Source organism: Narcine bancroftii, chromosome 11 (assembly GCF_036971445.1).
Source record: "Narcine bancroftii isolate sNarBan1 chromosome 11, sNarBan1.hap1, whole genome shotgun sequence".
NCBI lineage: Eukaryota > Metazoa > Chordata > Chondrichthyes > Torpediniformes > Narcinidae > Narcine > Narcine bancroftii.
In genome coordinates, this window is record NC_091479.1 from 87,272,399 (window position 1) to 87,295,267 (window position 22,869).

Here is a 22,869-nt window from a genome sequence, read left to right on the forward strand (position 1 = left end):
TTGTGAAATAGGACATTATACGATGTGGACATTGTGCGAATACCGTATTATATACTTAGCAAAGCTATATGGAATACTGTAGTGGACCTGCATTGACCTGTAATATTTTTGAAAGAAAATTCAGCAGAGAGATAACACCACATCACTCAAGAGATGAGATTGGATGCTGCTGCCTTCGAGTCGAAGCAGACACTGTTTTACAGTAAACTTTATTTGTAAGTAGGGAAAGTTCACATTGAAGAAACAATAGAAAGTTCAGTGCATACATAAGCCAGTAACATAGGGGTTTATTATGACTATCAAGACATATATATTATAGGTTATATATGCACTGTACCATTATATGCCTGGCAGCTCAATCGCTTTGTATACAAAAGACATGGATACATGCATTGCGTGTGGTAAGCTGATGGATTCGCTATGTCCTGTTCTCTGATCGGGATTTCTGAACTTTATTATAACCTTATGGGACGTTGGACGTTGCCCGAACGGACGTTACGTGATGCATGGCTGTAGTAGGATAGGAAATGTTCAGAGGACTATTTGCCAAATGCAGATAAATGGGACTTACTCAAGAAGGCAACTTAGCACAGATTATTTGGGCCAAAGGACCTTTTTCTGTGCTGTATAACTCTATGTCTGTAGATAGCAACTGTAGTGATAGAAACAGTGTTTCTCTAACTACCACTTTACTTCACTTTATTTATATTCCTTCAGAAAAATCAGCTGTGAGAACAAATATTTATTTCTTGCTTTTACAGCAACGAAAGCAATTGTGTTGCCTGAATGCCGTTGGGCTCCACTCCATCACAGACATTCCTGCTGTTCTCACCTTCTCTGCAACTTAAAACATGGTGTTTTCTCACATTTCTAGTTCTAATTAAGGATTGTTAATCTGAAATGTTTCTCTTTTTCTCCCTGATCATGTGTGACTTGCTGACCGTACACAGCATTTTCTATTTTTATGTCAGATTTCCAACGTGGTACTGTTCTTGGCTTTTCAAGATTTGGTCACTTTAGTGCTAGATAACAACTCAGATGACACCTTTTAAACTTATACTCAAAATGTTGTGGGTTCTGAGTCAAACACCAGAAATTAGACCTTATAAATATAGGCAGACATGTCAGTGCAATGGAAGGGGTGTTATAAAAGGTGCAATCTTACATAGGAGACATTCGACCAAAAGCCACTGGGCAGCTTCAAATCCCACAGTGTTAATTTATAGAAGAGCACAAGGCTGGGAGGATGAAGGTGGAGGGCAAAGGCTTTGGGGATTTCTAGCTCCTGGCCCGCTCATCGCGCCGTGGTTACTCCGGTTCTGTTTCTTGACAGAATATTGGTAGTGGAGGAATTCAGTGTTTGAATGTCAGGAGGTGATAGTTGGATTTTCTCCTGTTGGTTATCATTGCCTGGCTTTCTGCGGCATGACTGCCATTTGTCAGCCCAGGCCTGCTTATTGTCCAGGTTATGGATTGTTTTATTTCCCAATGTGTTGTGAATAGTGCTGAACATTGTGCATCCCAATTTCTGATGATACAATGGAAAGACGGTCACTGATGAAGCAGTTGGGTAGAGGACACCGCCCTGTGGGTCTCCTACAGCAGTGATTCTCAACCTTTTTCTTTCCCCTCAAATACCACTTTAAGTATTCTCTATGCCATAGGTACTCTGTGATTAGTAAGGGATTGCTTAAGGTGATGTGTGGGTGGAAAGAAAAAATTTGAAAACCACTGTTTTAATTGTACCTATTTGATTCGTTATGTGCGTGGTTTCATAACTCCAATGACAATTTTTCTCAAGCAAAATATTTCAGAAACAATTGGGTCTAGAGCAGTGATTCACAACCTTCTCTTCCCACTCACGTACCACCTTAAGCAATCCCTTACCAATCACAGACCACCAATGGCATAGGGATGACTTAAGGTGGTATGTGAGTGGAAAGAAAAAGGTTGAGTACCTCTGTCCTATAGGGATATCCCAGGCCACAGATGATTGACCTCCAAGGACCGCAATCATCTTCCTTTGCGCAAGATATGATTCTAACCAGCAGAGAGTTTTTCCATGATTCCCATCAACTCCCATCTTGCCAGTTCTCCTAGATGCCATCATCGATCAAATACCATCTTGAGGTTATGGACAATTGCTCTCGCTGGTTCTGGAATTGTGCTCTCATGTATCTATTTGGCGCGAAGTGGTATTGAGATCAGGAGCTGAGTAACGTTGATAGAACCCCAAACTGAATGACTTTAAGAAGGTTGTTGCTGAGCAAGTACACCATTGATAATTCCAATATCACTGCTGATGACCGAGAGTGGACTTCTTCTTTGGCTTGGCTTCGCGGACTAAGATTTATGGAGGGGGTAAGTGTCCACGTCAGCTGCAGGCTCGTTTGTGGCTGACAAGTCCGATGCGGGACAGGCAGACACGGTTGCAGCGGTTGCAGGGGAAAATTGGTTGGTTGGGGTTGGGTGTTGGGTTTTTTCTCCTTTGCCTTTTGTCAGTGAGGTGGGCTCTGCGGTCTTCTTCAAAAGAGGTTGCTGCCCGCCAAACTGTGAGGCGCCAAGATGCACGGTTTGAGGCGATATCAGCCCACTGGCGGTGGTCAATGTGGCAGGCACCAAGAGATTTCTTTAGGCAGTCCTTGTACCTTTTCTTTGGTGCACCTCTGTCACGGTGGCCAGTGGAGAGCTCGCCATATAACACGATCTTGGGAAGGCGATGGTCCTCCATTCTGGAGACGTGACCCACCCTGCGCAGCTGGATCTTCAGCAGCGTGGACTAATGAGGTGATAATTGGCGGGATTGGATTTGTCCTGTTTTTGAACTGGACTCAACCTGCCTTACCTCACCCCCTCCCCCCACCATTTTGTTCAGGTGTCTGCCTATATTTTCCTTATACCTTGATGAAGGGTTCAAGCCCAAAATGTTGGCTATGTATCTTCATCTTTAACATTGATTGACGTGGAGAGTTTATCCAGCTTTGTGTTTTCACTTCAACCACAGTGACTGCAAACTTGTGTGTTTTACTCTTGTGGACAGGACATACCTGGACAATTTTCCACACGCTGTAGCTGTATTGGAGCAGTTTTGTCAAGGATGTGGCAAGTTGTGGAGTGTAGGTCTGTTGGCTTTTAGTTGTTAACATTGATTGAATTACTGCACAGAAAAAGGAGAGAGAATTTCTACCAAGCACTTGCATTTAATCTCATATCCAAGACTTTTCATTCTGAATTCTTCAGTTACATTTGTGTCAGGTTTTACATTATTTCCATTACACTTGACAGCATAGAAGATCATAACGCAAATTCAAAATTAGTTGATTATACTTAGGAGATAAATTGTTTTGTTAGTGGAACTTCATTTAACTTTCTGTTAATGTATCTGTTTTATGTCTGAATGAAGTGAATTTTGGGTAATATTGCACTTTATAACATGATAATTGAATTTTGATGAAGATCTACCGGGACCAATGCCTAAAGAGGGTGCACAAAATCAGTGAACCAGTGCGGACTCGAAAGGCCAACATGGCCTGTTTCCGCTCCGTAAATGGTTATGGTTATATGGTTATGGTTATATGGAGTAAAACTGCTGCTAGCAAATCACCAGTGCATGTAGTGTCATTATATGTATAATAAAAAATTACATTTCCCAGTAGCCAATCGAGACTACGGCAAAAGTCGGTTGCATTGTTGGTTCAAGAAGCTTGAGAAATAAAGTTGTTTAAGTGTTAAAACCCATGCAAGGTTGCTCTTCTTCAAGGAACAAACATAACAGAGTGCCAGAAGTGTTTTAAGAAAAGACAATAATTCCTGTCATGGATGTTAAGACCTCCCACACTGACCGATGCAGGTTACTGGCAATCTAACTGATAAATGGAGACGTTTCAAACAGCAATTCAACATTTATTTAGAGGCTGCTGGAACGGGAGAGACCGATGAAAAATGGAAAGCATCTATATTTCTCCACGTGATGGGTGAAGATGTCTCGAACATCTATAGCAATTTTCAAACTGATGAGACTGCTTTCATGTTGGACACTGATGACAAATTTGAGGAGTATTTTGTTCCAAGAAAAAAAGGTCACATTTGAGAGATTCAAGTATTTCTCCTGTGACCAGAAACAAGGTAAGAGTTTCAACCAGTACTTAGCCACAAACACACTGAGTAAGTCCTGTGAATTTGGAGATTTGAAAAACTCATTCATTAGAGACAGAATAGTTTGCTGAATCCCAGGTAAAGGACTTAGAGAAAGACTGTTGCATGAAAAAGATTTGTCACTGGAAAAGACTGTGAATAGGTGTTGGGCAGCAGAGACCACACGAGCACAAGCTAAGGAGCTGCACAGGATAGACACAACAGTGCATGCAATGAAAACCAAGGAGCAGACCACCAGGAGTTTCCCAAAGCTATGGCAAAGCAAAGAGGTTGGCTCAAACAGCAAATGCAGCATGTGCGGAGGTAGACATATTCCAAAGATATGTCCTGCCCATGGAAAGTCCTGCATTAAATGTGGGAAGAAGAATTATTTTGCAAAGTGCTGCAAAGCAGAAGCTACCAAGAGGAAGGTGGACACAGTGGATGAAGAAATGGAGGAATTCTTCGTGGATTCACTGCAGACTACTGCTGGTGGTAAAATAGAATAGATTGTTCCAGAGACTGGGAATGAGACAGTAATTCCATTTCAGCTCAACACCGGAGCCCAGGTGAATCTATTATTTATGGACCCTCACAGTAAAGAGAAAGATTTATCCAGTGAAGTTAAAAGTGACAGGCTACACTGGAGACAATGTTCCTGTAAAAGGGGGCTGTATGGTGCCCTTCAAACACAAAGGGTGGCATCTAAAGTAACAGCTTCTAATTGTAGAAAAGAGAGAACAGCCAATATTAGGTCTGAGTGTATGTGGAGAGTTTTCATAGTGACTTCAGAGACTGAAGATGAGCAAACAACACTCATGGAAGAGTGTTGAGGGGCTTGGATGACTACCTGGTGTACACAAGATCCACATTGTTAAGACAGTGGCTCCTGTTGTCCATGAATGCAGGAAAGTTCTGTTTCCACTTAGAGACAAACTTAAACAAGAACTAGCATGCATGGAACAAATGAAAGTCATCTAGAAAATTGAAGAACCTACAGATTAGGTCAACTCACTGGTCAATGTGCAAAAGAAAAATAGAGCATTGTGTGCGTCTGGACCCAACAGATCTCAATAAATTTTAAATCAGCATTTTAAATTGCTGACATGGGAGGAAATCATGTCCCGGTTTGCAGGTGCCATGGATTAACAAGCTTGATGCAGGATCAGGTTTTGACAGACGAAGCTCGATGAGGCAAGTTCGAGACTATGCACTTTCAATACTCCACAAGGAAGATATTGCTTTCTTCGGCTACCATTCGGGATCTTGTCCGCACCAGAATTCTACCATAAAACCATTGAGATAATCTTTGAAAGTATACCTGGAGTTGAGACCATGATGGATGACATCATTATATGGGGCGGTCCATTGGCAAGTGCTTGATGTGACACAGAATTCAATTTGAAATTAAATAAAGAGTTTGGTATAAAGACACTGAACCTTCATAGGAGATGTCCTATCTGAACAGGGAGTGAAGCTTGGTCCAAGAAAGACATCAGCCATTGAGAATTTTACCTGACTAAGTTCATCCCTCATCTGTCGACTGTGTCAGCACCACTTAGGTCACTTCTTGAGCAGAAAAAGGTGGAGAGAAACAAGCAAGAAGAGCACTTTAAAATGTCCTAACGGACAAGCCTGTATTAAAATGTTATGATCTGGAGAGGCGCACCAGGATCTTGGCTGATGCATCCTGACATGGCCTTGGAGCAGTACTACTGCAGCTGCATGAGGACACATGGCAACCTGTGGCCTGTGCATCAAGGGCTTTAACAAGCACAGAAGCCAATTATGCACAGATAACGGAAGAGCTTTTTACTAACACTTGCGCATGTGAAAGGTCCCATCAATATATTTAAGGACAAGCTCTTGAAGTGGAGACAGTCCATAAACCACTGGTCTCAATTATGTCCAAACCACTGAATGAGCTTTCCCATGAGAGTATAGCATATATTGATAAGGCTGCAGAAATACGATGTGAAAATGATCGACACAGCAAGAAAATACATGTTTGCAGCTGATGCACTGTCTTGAGCAGTTGACAAGAAAGAAAAGAGTGACCAAGAGGCTAATGCAGGCCTATGTAGACATGATTATCACCTCACTTCCAGTATCCCGGGATAGAACAGAGCAGATCAGAAAAGCAACAGAGACAGATGAAACAATGAAAGAACTCAAAGATACAATACAGAAAGGATGGCCAGCAGCTAAGAATGACTGTCCAATGGGTATTCGGGATTACTGGGCATGCAGAGGTGAACTGTCAGTTGTGAAAGGTATAGTCTTCAAAGGGAACAGGTTTGTGATTCCAGTGTTGCTCTGCAAGGAAATGCTGCAGAAGATGCATGAAGTACATCTTGGTGAGGAAAAATGCAAATGTAGAGCTCGAGAGGTGATTTACCGCCCAAGAATGAACCAAGGCATAAGCTTAATGTGATATGCCTCACCTATAGACAAAAACAGCAAGCAAGGCCGCTTGCACCACACCCCGTACCAGGCAGGCCATACTTCAAAGTTGGAGTAGATTTGTTTGACTGTAATGGGAAGTCATATAGTAGTAACAGACTATTTTTCCAATTGCCCAGAGGTAACAACACTGTCGTCAACATCTAGCAAAGCAGTGATCGCTTTTGTGATAAGTGTGTTTGCGAGGCATGGAGTTCCTTGCGAAGGAGTATCAGACAATGGTCCACAATTTCTGAGCAGTGAATTTGAGTCCTTTGCCAATCCTTGCGGGTTTCAACATATAACTTCAAGCCCACATCACCCAAAGTCTAATGGCCTGGCGAAGAGCTCTGTGAAGGTCATGAAGAGCCTCATGAAGTAAGTAACATGACGGACGAGAGGATTTCCACAGAACTCCTAATGATTCACAGAAGTGCGCCATTACAGAATGGCCTTTCTCCTGCCCAAGTGATGATAGGTCGATGCATACGGATCAACCTTCCAATGCACGACAATCTTTTGACACCTAAAGGAGCGCACCGGCTAAAGTGGAAGAGAAAGTAAAACAGAAACATTATCATGTTAAGACTTCGAAAAGCCGACCAGTCCTGAAGCCTGAAATTCAAGTGTGAATCCAAGATCACAATTCTGGCACATGGTCCATGGAAGGATATGTGCAAGAGGAAATAGATTCACATTCCTACCAGATCCTACCATCACCTATCAGCACACAGAAGGGCCCAGCACATGTAGAAAAAAAGTTCACAGAAAGACACAAATACTAATGCAGCAAATGCAAGTGATGCACCAGTGGAAACACATTCCAGACCCCAAAAAGATCTGTTAAACCACCTCAGAGACTGATTGAATGTTGTGGGTGGAAGAGAGTGGCCATGGAATGTAGATACCCTTGTTATGTAGACATAGTATTGTGTTTGTGTATTTTTTTAAAGGGGAAAGATGTGTTATTATAATAAAGAACTACCTTTCCCAGAAGGCAATGCACACAGTGTTCACGGGAACCAAATGGAGACTACGACAGAAGTCGGTTGCGCTGTTGGTTCAACCAGCTCAGAACATAAAGTTGTTTAAGTGTTAAAGCCCGTGCCAGGTTGTTCTTCTTCAAGGAACAAACATAATACATTTTATACCCAACCATTCTGCAGAGTGTAAGCAGACTGCTGACTCTCTGTTGTTGTGTTTCTGTTACTGTCAATATCTGTCATTCTCTCTCTCTCCTTGACATCCTACCAATGACGTCATTTGAAATCGAACAATATTGTTCGTCAGTTTGACCTTCTAAGTGGATATAGTTTAATCTGATTTTTGATGCCTAGTTCCACTCTCACTTGACTATTCTCATATTGTCTGACGAGATTTTCCAAATCCAATAGCATTTTTTTAAATATTGGTTTTCCAAGTTAAATAAAATTAGAAGTAATCGTATGAACCTAATTGTGGGAGGCATGTTGCTCTGCTTAACAGGATAGATTGTTCCATTTTAACAGTATTTGACAGAAATTTAAAATTGAAAATACCACTAACTAAATCTAATTAATTTCAGAATTTATATAAATCTGAATTTAATATAGACCAATTAACTGTTAAAAGACATTCTATAGAGGTTTGATACTCTGTTGCCTGGCCACATCATGGTTTTCTTTCAGTCTCTATAACCCATTTCAATTTGTAGCTCAATTATATTTATGTCTCTTTCATTGATTTCCAGCTTCTTCTTGCAACCCAGTGACTGGTAATCTCTGATTCTATATTTGAATTATTTTGTTGGAAGTATCATTGAACATCAAACAACATTTTGATCCATAGGCTAGATCTCAGCGTTCTTAGCAAGCCACTTAGAATGCCAGCCACAAAGGTCGAGTGATCAATATTTTAGTGAAATCCATTCTACCAGTGTCAGGTCAAGAGTACCCAAGAATACATCATCTGTGACATCATAGACTGAAACAGGTTTTATCAGTTATTTTTCAAAATCTCACAGAAAACAAAATAACATAACATAATATAAAAATTACAGCACAGAAACAGGCCAGTTTGCCCCTTCTAGTCCATGCCGAACACCTTCTCCCACCTAGTCCCATTGACCTGTACCTGGCCCATAACCTTCCATACCCTTCTCATCCATATACCCATCCAGCTTTTCCTTAAATATTAAAATCGAGATCGCATCTACTACTTCAGCTGGAAGCTCGTTCCACACTCCCTCCACCCTCTAAGTGAAGGTTTCCTTTCATTTTTCCCCTAAACTTTCCCCCCTTCAATCTCAATCCATGTCCTCTTGTTTGAATCTACCCCACTCTCAATGGAAAAAGCCAATATCTGTCCCTCATAATTATAAATACCTTTATCAAATCACCCCTCAATCTTCTACACTCCAGGGAATAAAGTCCCAGCCTACTCAACCTTTCCCTATAACTCAGACCCAGGAAACATTCTTGTAAATCTCTGCTCTCTCTCTTCCTTCCTATAATTCGGTGACCAAAGTTGCACACTATATTCCAAATTTGGTCTCACCAATGCCTTGTACAACTTCAACATGACATCCCAACTCCTGTACTCAATACTCTGATTTATGAAGGCCAACATACCAAATGCTTTCTTCACTACCCTATCTTCACGTGACTTAACTTTCAGGGAATTAGATACCAGAATTCCTAAATCCCTTTGTATGACCTTCGCTGAATAGACCTACTAAAAAGTAGTACCTCACATTTATCAGTATTAAATTCCATCTGGCATCATTCAGCCCACTCTTCTCACAATCCTATGTCCCACTGCAAGCTTTGATAGAAAATGAAATATCATAAACATTTGAAAATTTAATCTTTTATTATTTTGAAATCTATTTTGGCTTGAAAATTTTCTCGGAGGAAATTACAAGGCACATGCAATTATTTTTTAGGACCAGAGAGGTTGTGAAGAGGTATTCTATTAAAACTAATAGACCATACACAACAGAATTCAGTATCTTACGGAGAGAATTCCTCATAAATGCCTGAATTTCTTAGTGGTTACACTGGAGCTAATTTCACTATGAGAAAGAGCAGGAAATTGCTGAGAGTATGTGTGATAGTACAGATTCTATCACCAATGTGTATATGTACATATGTACAGATTGTAGTGTAGGATGACTGTGATTGGCTGAGAGTGTAGCACCACCTACTGGCAGGTCTTAAAGGATGGCTCCTAGCCAGACCAGGTCATTCTGGACTGGTCGACCTACTTGAGATATGCTCCAGTCTTTTAGTTAATAAAAGCCTTAGTTTGGATCAACAAGTCTTTGGTTCTTTTGACACGCATTACAATATGTACATTTAGCTTCGAGAAGATGTGCAACAAATGCGATTACAGTTGTGTCATCGATAGGCAGATACCCGCATCCAGTGACTCGAGTTTTATCCTGACGTCTGGTATTTCATGTGTAGAATTGGTACATTCTCCCTGTGACTGTCTGAGTTTCCTTCAGGTGTTCTGGTTTCCACCCACAACCCAAATGTGGCAGCTTGGTAGGTTAACTGGCTGCTGTAAGTTGCCATAGTGTGCAGCTGAACGGTAGAATCTGGGCAAGTTGATAGGAATATGGGCAAAATAAAATGACATTGGTGCACCTTGTTCCTTGCATGGACTCATTTTGTAGAAGGACAATGTGTTGTAGGACTCTATGTAAATTCAAGCTTCAGTTCTGCCCCATAACTGGAAGTTGTTGTTGTACATCTTTGCCGATGATTGTATTTAGAAAAAATTAATGATTATTATGAGTACCTTTTGGCTTCTCCAGCAGCAAAGTCTCTGCTGGACTCTGCATTTTTGTTGCTGAAGTGAAAAGACTATACTGCTCAGTATAGTAAAATCCCTGTATCTGGAATTCAAGCAACCAACAGCCTCAAACAACCGGCAAAAAAATTGTGGAAAATAAATTGGTTTAAAAAACACAAAAGTTTTAAATTGGCGCCCCCTAGTGGTCGGTTTGCCAATCAGGCAACACGCAATCTCAAAAAACCGTAAAATTCGCTTATCCAGCATCTAGCAATCCCCATAGGTGCCGGATACTGGGGGTTTTAATTGTATTTTTGAAAAATGAAGCAAATATGATCATCTTAGATCTATATTCTGAAGACTTAAATTGTAATTGGATTAATTTCAGATAAAATAACTCTTACGACCCAGAATGCACACATTTTTTGTTTATAGTGTACCTACATGTAGGATCTTAAATTACAGATTTTAATATTATAAGTTGAGATATTAATTTATTTAAAAACACCGTCATCACTGTAGGACATAATTAATGAAATTGCACATATTCAATGGTTGCATTACAATTTGTGGAGGACCATTGATTTTTCTGACCTTTGGACGAGAATTTGCAAGATCACAGAGATTTACACAACATTGCTGACATAATATTATCGTTCACAGTGAGCTTGCAATCCTGAGCATTTCCTGTGGGAAATGCCAAATTGCTGCTGGTCTGTTGCAATCCAAAGAACAGACTGCTGACAATATTTTTTGGCAAAGTAATATGGTGGAGACATCCACTCGCTTTTCTTCCTTTCCCCTCAGCAGGGGTTGCAAGTTCTCTTCTGGAGCAGAAAGCAACGTTTATTTACAATTGACAAATTCCAGATCTTCCTAGGTAGGTTTTTTCAACTTGAAATTTAGTGGTCTCGAAGTTGGATTGCATGTTTCTAGATGCTATGTGACTTAGTTTCAACTAAAACTAAGATGCAGTGGAAAATTATAACAAGGTCAGCGCCGGGGAGTGGGGGGATTTGTGGGCATCGCCCCCCCCCCAACAAGGTATTATGACCTCCACCCACTTTCGGACAATGCCCCCCCCCACCTCATCAAATGAGGTATTGTGAGCCTAACGTGCGCCAAGCGTCACTGGTCTCGACGTAATATAAGCAGCACGTTTATCTGTTACGTTGGAGGGAGGAGGCGGCGGCGACACTGTTGCACAGAGGAGGTTCATGCTAGGCAGATAGGCACCGCCACCCCCACTGAGAGAGTTTTCGAATGTCAGATTTTGCCCCCCCCCGTGGTTACCCTAATGTCCCCCACTAGGACTTGTCCTGACACCGACCCTGGCTTATGAGTTACCCAGAGTTGGTGATTTTCCTTGCAGGACTTCTATATTGGATAAGCCAGTGAGTTGAAGTGGCCAGAAAAGCACAGTGATGTCCTTCTCTTTCAGGACTTTCTAATATTTGTGAAAGCTACTTCTGTTGAAGCAACACTGACCCCAGCTTTAAGCTGCTTCTCCTTCCTCCCCAAACCTGTGACACCTGTTTCCTCCCTCATCTTCTCAATTGTCAATTTCCTCCTCATTACTCTACTTCCCTCACCACTACCTCCAACATCTGTTTGTTCCCCTCCATTGTGTGGGTGTTTCTCAGATTAAAGATTTCTTTATTGTCACGTAATAGTACAGAACACAAAATTGCCTTCTGCCTGCTGCAAGACAAAGAGTCACCATCAGTGTCGCCCAGTGCCTCACACAGTAAAAGAGAGAGAGAGAGAAGCAAAGGAGAGTCCTTTCAGAGTCATCTCCAGCACTCCCACAGGAATTACTCTCACTCTATCCGATCTGGTCAGCCTGCCCCTTATCTCCCTACTGACTAATACCCTTACCAGGTCCTGCCTCCCAGATGATCAGACTTGCCTGATTTCCTTTGTACACTCTGAAAACACATGAATTTCCCAGAAGTTTTCCCTCAATCAAGATATTTGTTATCCTACCACAGAATGATTCACTGGATCACAATTTTTTTTTCCAAAAGGTTTGCAAAATAATTAAGGATTATGATAGTCAACCTCAAGATGAACACAAAGATAATTTCAGATTTGCTGTATCACGTAGGAAGTTGGAGAAACATTAAAATAACTTTTATTGAATTTAAAATCCTTAATCGCATAATGACGCTGACACATTGCGTTAGTTCAACTGACCTAAAACTGTTTTGACGCTGAGTTTGTACTCAGCAAATGATGCCTCTCGTGTCAGTGTCCAACAATAGTCGGCCAGTATTGATGGATTTCAATTGCCCTGATACTGCTTTTCTCATGTTCGCAACATCCTGGTGAAACCTTTCACAATGTTCGTCACTGCACCAGGATCAGCAGGGAAGAAGTAAAAGTGCGAATGTAGAAAATGTCATGTTGCACTTCTAAAGTGTGGCAGAAAATCACAAAAATAGGTTATATCTGAAAAAACAGTTCTTCATAGGAAATTTTAAGGTAATTTTCATGACCAGTTGCCCAGTTTAGTTTGCTTGAAATATGACTTCCTAATCACATAGTCAATGCTCTAACCAGGAAGCAAAATCTTAATTTCTAGTGTTACTTGTGAATTAATAGGCAATTATTTCATCCAACTGTGTTTCCTTTAGGTATTAACACTGGCCATACCCAGCTATCCATCTCCACGAATGACGTCTGTATTACCAAGAATAAAATAAACCTTAAACTGCATCAGCAGTTCTTATATTACAAAGAATACATTTGGAGTTGGCTCAGTTGCAAGGCCATTTTGCTGTCTGAAAGTACCTCCTTTAATCTGCATTTGGAAGGAATCTGATTTTCTTTTAGTGTGTAGTTCCACAGAGCTTGATCTTTATTGTATTTTTGTATTCTGAATCAAGGGAATTACTTTCCTTGTTTAAAGAATTAACTTGTTAATTGTGGGAAATGTAGCTCGGCTCTTACCACTGAGAGTAGGTGAAATACAAACCAGAGGACGGATTAAGAGTGAAAGGGGAAAAGTTTAGGGGGAACATCAGGGGGAGCTACTTCACACAGAGAGTGGTGGGAGTGTCGAATGAGCTGCCAGCTGAAAAGGTGAATGCTGGCTCAATTTTAACATTTGGACAGATACATAGATGGGAGAGGTATTGGAAGGCTGTGGACTGGGTGCAGGTCAGTGGGGCCAAGCAAAAAAAAGATGGTTGGGCACAGACTGGAAGGGTCAAAGGGGCCTATTTCTGAGCTGTAATGTTTTATGGTTCTAAATGCAAATGAGAATGGAAATGTAATACATGCTATTTCCTGACTCCTTGTGTGGCAGCTCCACTCAACCCTCTTCCCACTCTTCTTCATCCAACTCCATCAGTGTTCTCTTCCAATCATTTTCTAGCTGCTTATCTTCTCATTAAATGCATCAATATTCTTCACTTCAACTCTTCCTGTGGGAGCTGGTTCCCCATTCTGGAAACCTTGAAGCTTACAGGAGGCTACATGTGGGCATAGCCTATCAGTGATGGTCAATGACTTCATTCTTGCCAGAAACGCTGCATCTAGTACAATGCAAGAAACAATAGCATTTTTTCTACCTATCCATTATTTGTGGATACTTTATGTTTATGCTCTTATTGACTTTATCATCCATTTCCATATACTCAAACCCCTCTGTTCCTTTCCCTCATTGTGGGATATCCTTTCCCAGGAAAGTATGGTCCCTTTTATTTTGAGAAGTCATTTCTTCCTGATGCAGATGAGGGACTCTTTATCCTGAGATGACCTCATCAGCAAATCTTTGCAACATTTACCCTCTCAGCCTCCTCAGAATCTTACAAGTTTAGGCTCAATCTTTCCTCATACCGCAACCTCCTTTGTCAGTGAACATTTTCTGCACTGCCTCCAAGTATCTCATAAATGAGAGAACTAAAATTGTATAGAGGAGCACAAATCCTGACTGGTTTCTAACCCACCCTCACCCACTATTTGGTAACCGCAGTAAACCTCAGGGTATATTGGCTAAAATGAATCACATCCATGTTAATGAGTTCTGGGGACACTGCCGAATGTAATGCTAAGGCCAACGCCAGACCATTCATTAATACTTGTCAGTTAGGGATGCTGGAAGAACATTATTCAATAAACGTCTCTGAACAAAGTTTGTTTTTGTTGGCGACAATCTTTGTTTTCACACTATCATTAAATAACCCAATTCTTTATAAATCCTCCAATATGCTTAAAGCAGCTAATGCAGTGATGTAATTGGCTTGATGTGGATCGGATTTCTCGCGATTAACATTAATTAGGCTTGCTTTAAAGATTGGTGGAGCTGCTACTAACGCTAGCTGGAAAGACACGATTTTTCTTTCCTAAAACAGCACTCTTGATGAATCTGTCATAAGCATCAGACAAATCTTGCATTCCTAGCTTGCCATTTGTGCCTTTTCAATATAGTAATATATTTGTGCTCAGGAATGTGGTCTCCTTTGTGTTGGAGAATCAAAGCGCAGATTGGTTTGCAGAACACTGGTGTTCAGGCTGCAAGAACAATCTGAAGCTTCCATTTGCTGTTCACTTTCTCACCATTTATTGAATAATGTTCTTCCAGCATCCGGAACTGATCAGTATTAGTGAATGGTCGGGTATTGGCCTTATCATTGCATACCACAATATCCCCAGGGTGCATTAACATGGATGTGACTCACCTCAGCCAGTATAACCTGAGGTTTACCGTGGTACCAATAATCCCATTAGTGGGTGACGGGAGGTTAAGAACCCACTCCTGATTTGTACTCCTGTATACAATTTTATTATTTGAGGGATACTTAACTTGGAGTCGGTGCTGAAAAGGTGCACCAATCTCTCCCTTTCTGACTTTCTCTCTTCGGACTCTAACAGTTTTCAAACTTCAGATTTCATATTTATTGTCAGAGTACATACATGACATCACATACAACCCTGAGATTCTTTTTCTGTGGGCGAGGGTTTCTGGTGTCACACAAAACCTTCGCAAACTCTTGAGGAGGTAGAGGTCCTGACTTGCTTTCTTCACAATGCCTTTAATGTGTTGGGTCCAGGAAAAGATCCTCTGAGATGGTGACTCCCAAGAACTTACATTTGCTCACCCTCTACACATCTGATCCCCCAGTGATCTCTGGATTGTATACTTCTGCCTATATTTGGAGATCAAGTTTCAAATGATCATTGAGTCAACAAAGAATGAGAGAGGGACTTTTATTCCCTTGAACTGCTGAGCGAATGATCTGGTATTTACCCTATTTCTCTTTACACAGACACTACTTGACCTGCTGCATAAATTTATTTTTTGATTTTTATCTGTTTGTTTTTTTATGTTTTTTTCGTTGATATTGTTTAACATGCTTGTATGCAATTTTAAACCATGACAATCGTTTATGAACGCATTTGTATTGAGGGAAAGAATAATGAGCAAACTGCATTTAGATTTAATGTTTGGAGAGACTAACTGTTTAGACTAAATACTTGGCTAAGTCTTCTTATTTTTATCTACCTGATGTTCAACAAAAGCATTCAATGAATTGGTTCAGAAGGAGGTACTTTTTCCATTTTGAGAGAATTAGCTAAATAAATAATAGAATCATGAAAATTATCAGTTAAGATTTGCCTGATTATCAAGGATACTGACAACATTAAACAGTCATGGACTAGGAACAAACTCTTGTAAAACGTACGTTTGACGATGCTGAGCTGGTTCAGGCAACAGATTAAGCCAACTATCCATGAGATTGGAGGCAAACCAAATCCACAGAGCTGTGATAGAGTACAACAATGTGAAAATTAGACAGATTGTAAGTGTTAAATTAATGTCGTAAACTGGATTATTTCTATCAAGCTCCAAGTAGAAGAGGCTTTGTTATTAACAGTTTTATTAAGTGTTTTATTTATTACATCAAGTCGATGTGTTTTTGTCCAGACACAATTTATTAAAGTATCACATTGTGCCAATTTTCACAGGAGTCGTAATCCATTGGATTGTTGGTGTTAAATGCCATCTTGGCCTTTTCAATTTACAAGTGTTTAGTCGCACCGATGATTTTTCTATTTGACTCATTTATAATCATACAAGTGTACCAATAATTAGCAGAGAGATGTTTCTTAAAAGTCTGCTGCAACAAAATAGTTTAAGCAGTATATTACTGTGGTAATTTTATATTCATGTTCTTTTGCTTTTGAGTATCATGCAGCTTTTGAAGCATTTCCAGTGACACTGCTTCTCAAGATAAATTTAAACACTTCTTCAGCAATGCACTGTGGGAAGGCTGACGTTTGGATCAGAACCATTGGATCAGATGATGCTGTACCAGGGCATCTCCCAACATCTGTTGTTAATTAGACGTGCAACTCACAAGAATTTTGTATCAGAATGTGGGGCCTGAGAGAAATGGGAAGCCAATAAAATGTAACTTTAGCAGGGATGGGGAAATAAACAGACAAAATCTGCAGGAAGAGAGTAAAAGCAGAGTGGAGGAAGTCATTGTTCAACCAAGTACAGAAAAAAATAAAGATGGAATGTTTTTATTAAGAGAAGGAAGAGGTACAAAAAAAATTAGATTTAAAACTACATTTTTAAAGATTGCCTTGAAAAGTACAAAGTTAAAGAAATGAGACTTCTCACATGATTGTTAATTTACACTGCCGGAGAGGTTGATTGACAATAATTAAGACTATTGGGTATAATGGCATAGTTGTTAAATTACTGGACTGGCATCAAGAGATAAGTTAATTAAAAGTATCTAGACTTAAAAGCTAGTATTCGTAATGATAATCATAAAACTATTGGATTTTAAATAACAATTTCCTGGACAAATACCTTTTTTTTAAATTTTTCACACTATGAACCATACTGACCAAAATACACACAAACATTTCCCTCTTGAATATACACAGTGTCATTTTCTCCCCTTTCCCCCCCTCCCTTCCCTCCCTCGTTCACCCCCCTCCCCACTCACTCAACGTTCAACATATATGATACATTAAACCCATTAAACAATGTCATCACACAATGAAAATAAACAAGAAATTTGTGTCATCTACTTTTATACACTGGGTCAGTTCATCTCGTCTTCTTCTCCTTCTGTCATTTTAGGTGGTGGAGGTCCGCGGTAGGACTTCTCTGTTGTGTTCCATGTACGGTTCCCAAATTTTGTTCGAATACTGTGATGTTATTTCTTAAATTAAATGTTATTTTTTCCAATGGAATACATTTATTCAATTCTATGTAACATTGCTGTATTCTCAGGCTATCTTCTAATTTCTAGGTTGACATAGTACATTTTTTGCTACAGCTTCGGCTATCATAATAAATCTTTTTTATGCTCCATCCAAGTCGAGTCCAAGTTCTTTACTTCTTATATTACTTAGAAGAAAGATCTCTGGATTTTTTGGTATGTTGCTTTTTGTGATTTTATTTAATGCCTGGTTTAGATCTTCCCAAAACTTTTCCACTTTCTCACATGCCCAAATTGCATGTACTGTTGTTCCCGTTTCCTTCTTACAGTAAAAACATCTGTCTGATACTGTTGGGTCCCATTTATTTAACTTTTGGGGCGTGGTGAATAGCCTGTGTAACCAGTTATATTGTATCATGCGTAACCTCGTGTTTATTGTATTTCTCATAGTTCCGGAACATAGCTTTTCCCATGTTTCATTCTTTATCTTTATGTTTAGGTCTTGTTCCCATTTTTGTTTGGATTTACAGCTTGTTTCCTCGTTCTCTTTCTCTTGCAGTTTGATGTACATGTTTGTTATAAATCTTTTAATTATCATTGTGTCTGTAATCACATATTCAAAATTGCTTCCTTCTGGTAACCTCAGCCTGCTTCCCAATTTGTCCTTCAAGTAGGTTTTCAGTTGGTGGTATGCAAACATTGTACCGTGAGTTATACCATATTTGTACTTCATTTGTTCAAAAGATAATAATTTATTTCCCAAAAAACAATTTTCTATTCTTTTGATCCCTTTTCTCTCCCATTCTCGAAAGGAAAAGTTATCTATTGTGAAAGGGATTAGTTGATTTTGCGTCAATATTAATTTTGGTAGTTGATAATTTGTTTTATTCCTTTCTTCGTGAATCTTCTTCCAAATGTTGAGCAGATGGTGCAGTACTGGTGAATTCCTATGTTGCACCAGCTTTTCATCCCACTTATATAGTATATGTTCAGGTAACTTCTCCCCTATTTTATCTAGCTCTGATATGGTCCAATCTGGTTTTTCCCTTGTTTCATAAAAATCTGATAGGTATCTTAATTGTGCTGCTCTATAATAATTCTTAAAGTTTGGTAGCTGTAAGCCCCCTTGTTTGTACCATTCTGTTAATTTATCTAGCGCTATCCTCGTTTTCCCCCCTTTCCATAAGAATTTCCTTATTATTTTCTTTAGCTCCTTGAAGAATTTCTCTGTTAAGTGAATTGGTAATGATTGGAATAGGTATTGTATCCTTGGGAAGATATTCATTTTAATGCAATTTACTCTTTCTATCAGTGTTAGTGGTAAATCCTTCCAATGTTCTAAGTCGTCTTGTAATTTCTTCATTAATGGCTGATAATTTAGTTTGTATAGATGGCCTAGATTATTATCTAGTTGTATACCTAGGTTTCGGATTGCTTGTGTTTCCCATTTAAATGGTGATTCTTTCTTAAACTTTGTGAAATCCACATTATTCATTGGCATCACTTCACTTTTATTTGCGTTGATCTTGTACCCCAATACTTCTCCATAGTCCTTCAATTTCTTATGTAATTCTTTTATTGATATTTCTGGTTCTGTTAAGTATACTATGACATCATCTGCAAATAGACTGATTTTATATTCCTTCTCTTTTATTTTCATCCCTCTTCTTTTATTTTCTGTTCTTATCAGTTCTGCCAGTGGTTCTAGAGCTAATGCAAACAGTGAGGGAGATAGTGGACATCAATGCCTTGTTGACCTGCTTAATTTAAATTGGTTCAATATATATCCATTTACTGTCACCTTCGCCAATGATCCCTTATATAATGCTTTAATCCAATTAATATATTTCTCTGGTAGGTTGAACTTCTGTAGTACTTTGAATAAATAACTCCATTCTACTCTGTCAAAGGCTTTCTCTGCGTCTCAGGCAACTGCCACTGTTGGCGTCTTGTTTCCTTATACTGCATGGATTAAGTTAATGAACTTACAGATATTGTCCATTGTTCGTCTTTTCTTAATAAATCCAGTTTGATCTAGTTTTACTATTTTTGGTACACAGTCGGCCAATCTGTTTGCTAATAGTTTAGCTATTATATAATCTGTGTTAAGTAGAGATATTGGTCTATACGATGCTGGCGTTAGTGGATCTTTCCCCGTCTTTGGTATTACTGTAATTATTGCTGTTTTGCATGAATCTGGCATGTTTTGTCTGACAAATACCTTTCAGGGAAGGAAATCTGCTGCCATTACCTGACTGTTTTTCAGATCTCCTGACTTGGTTGACTCTTGTTAGGCCGCCAATATAGTGAGCTAGCTAACAGGTCATTACAGATGATGGGAGGAGGGGTCACGCATAGAGATAGATTATAAGTGCTGATGATGGCTCCACCCCTTGAACCAATACAAAAAGATCCCCCGTAATTATTAACTCTAAATAACTGCAGCAGCTTGAGGCAGTATCTGATGTTAAATACAACGACTTCCTGTAATTCAGTGCGTGTCAATGAGAGAGGGTTAAATCCCAGTTTAGTGAGGGTAAAAGCAAAGCAGAGCAATGAGGGAAACCACATTTGAATGATGACATCCAACAATTCATCCATTCTAATTGGAACAGGAGCATGTGCACCAGATCAAGCTTCTCAAGCCCAATTCGCCGACCAGTGGGATCTTGTCTATACTGTATCACAGCTCCATATGCCCATCTTTGCCCAATGTCCCTTAATACTCTTAGCGATCAAAATACAATCAGATTCAGATAAATCCCAGATTTATCTTAACCTGGGATTAGTTGCATCTTGTGAAAGGATACGGTATTCCAAACCTCTTTATTTTATGTGCAGAAATACTTTCACTTCTGAAAATTTAAATATCCTCATGCATACTGATGTGATTTCTCTCAATCAGATCCCTTTTATGCATTGAAAATCTGGATTCTTGCCAAAGGTTGTTACAATATTTAGGCATAAATACTAGAGAACACCATTAACCTCATTGTTACTTTGACAGCGCACACTAGCTCACTGAAATTCTCCAACTGAGGTGGAATTAATGTACTTGATTGGAGCTGGTGGCTGCGATGGAATGCAAAAAGCGACGTGCGTGATTTGGCAGCGGGTTGTTTCGCTCACACGCAAAAGCTTTGAATTTGATTACCTTCCATTCCTTGCAATTGATTTACCCTTCATTCCTGACCTAAGGTACTGAAAGACAGTGTAGGCCTAGTTTAAAACAAAAAGGGAGTAGATGATAAATTTTGATCATCACAAATCATACTGTTTTTCAATAGTCATGAAACAGTATTTATTTATTTATATGTACGGATGAAATCCTTGTCATGCCTATCTATTGTTTATATATTGAGTTATGTCTGGTTGTATGTCTGCGTGTTTTCCACCGAGGCCCAGAGAACATTGTTTTGATGGGCTATACTTGTACAAACAGATGACAATAAACTTGACTCTTTAAAAATCTCATTCCAAAGCAGTGCAAAATAAGAACAGGAGAAAAGATCAAGAATGGAACAAGGCAGTCTCCAACATTCCTCCAGGACTCTTAGTGAATATTTTTTATGGCCCGAGTGTCCACCTAATGATTCTGATGCATTGAGTAAGTCTGTAGGTCAGCTATTAAAGATTGGCCATTGAAGTTAAGATTCCTTGGAAATTAAACAAACACTTCCCCTTGACTTCTGTGAAAAAAATAATCATTTTCCCACCTTATCTGAAATTTTTTGAAGTCCCTTGCCCTTTTCCGTACTTTCTATTCCACCATTTTTAATCAGGTGAAGTAAACGGTTTTTTTAACTGAAGTAAACACTTTTGTCGATGAGTAACATTGCAACAATAGGTGTAGTATTGTTCAAAATGGCATTGACATCTAGTGTTGAAACTTTGAAGTGCAATTTGCATTCAGTACAATATATTGTTTAAAACTTCTAATGGTCCTCTTAAAAATGGGCAACTTCATGCAGTTGGCCTGGGAGCCGTAGCTTGCCACCCCTCTTCTACTGTATAGGTCTGATTATGTTAGAAACTATTAAGAGAACGTTTTAGTTGAACTCCTAGAATGGGTGGGTTGTCCTTATAAAGAAAGGATGAACAGACTAAGCTTGTACCCACTGGAGTTCAAAAGCCTGAGAGTGAACTTGATTGAACATGCAAGATCCTGAGGAGTTTTGATGGGCATGCGGAGATGATATTTCCTCTTGTGGACGAATCTAAAACGAGATGACACGTTTAAAAATAAGGGTTCAGCCATTTAAAACGCAAGTGAGGCTAAAATATTTTTCTCCAAAGATCATGAGTCTTTGGAAAAATAAATTCAAAGGGTGGTGAAAGCAGTCTTTGATTAGTTTTAACTTAGAATAAGAATCAGCTAGCTTTGACATCAAAAATACTTAAATCTCTCTCTCTTTCATACCACAAATCTGCAAGAAAAAGAATACTCATTTGTTTCCTGGAAATCTCACTGAATATTTTGACAAACTAGCACAGGTAGGCAGTTTGGTCACCGTGAATGAGCTGTTTCCATGCCATCTGATTCTCTCTATCATTTGGTATGTCACGAGCGACTTGCAAATTTCCTCAGGTGTACCATGGAGAGCATTCTGACTGATTGCATCACTGGTGTGGAGGTGCCAATGTACAGGACAGGAATAGGTTGTAAACGCCCAGCACCATCATGGGTATTAGTGTTCATTCCATTAAGGAGATCTTTAAGAGGCAGGGCCTCAAAAAAGCAACATCTATCATCGAGGATCCCACCATACAATTCATGCCCTTTTCTCACTGCTACAATCAGGACGGAGGTACAGGAGCCTGAAGACACCCACTCAAAGTTACAAAAAAAAAGCTTCTTCCCCTCCACCAACAGATTTCTGAACTGAAAATAAACCCATGGACACCACATCACTTTTAATCTTTTTGCACAACTTATTTTTTTAAAATCTTGCATTTACAGAATTGTAATTTATCGTAATTTTTGCATCTTTATCTGCACAATCCTGCTGCTGCAAAACAACATGTTCATGACAATAAACCTATTCTGACTCTTTCCCTCTCTCCAGCCTTTGACCTTGAGGGAAGTGTCACCATAACCTGAAAACTATTGGTGAAATGCTTAAATTAAGGACATTTGTGTGTTCCTGGTTACCAAAATAAATTTAAAAAAACATTGCAGAGGCTAGAAAAATTATAAAACAGCATTTTCTGCTTTTATTCTCTGTTATCAAACTGGATTTAAGTTTTTATTTAGGAGTGCGATCATTTCACAGAAAATAATCAGTAAATGTTTTAGAGAATCTCTTCATTTTGTTTGTTGGATTTCTCT

The 22,869-nt window shown here is 39.4% G+C and overlaps 1 protein-coding gene across 11 annotated transcripts in view; it reads left to right on the top strand.

Moving 5' to 3' along the window:
* Positions 1–22,869, top strand: part of LOC138746083 (suppressor of tumorigenicity 7 protein) — a 152,720-nt gene that overhangs the window by 75,015 nt on the left and 54,836 nt on the right. Inside the window, exon 1 of one of the 11 annotated variants that reach the window (XM_069903881.1) lies at positions 11,117–11,233. The exons of the other annotated variants lie outside the window; for them this stretch is intronic. The gene's annotated coding sequence lies outside the window, so the exon portion shown is untranslated. Of the gene's footprint in view, positions 1–11,116; positions 11,234–22,869 lie in introns of those variants that run through there. 11 annotated transcript variants of the gene reach the window in all.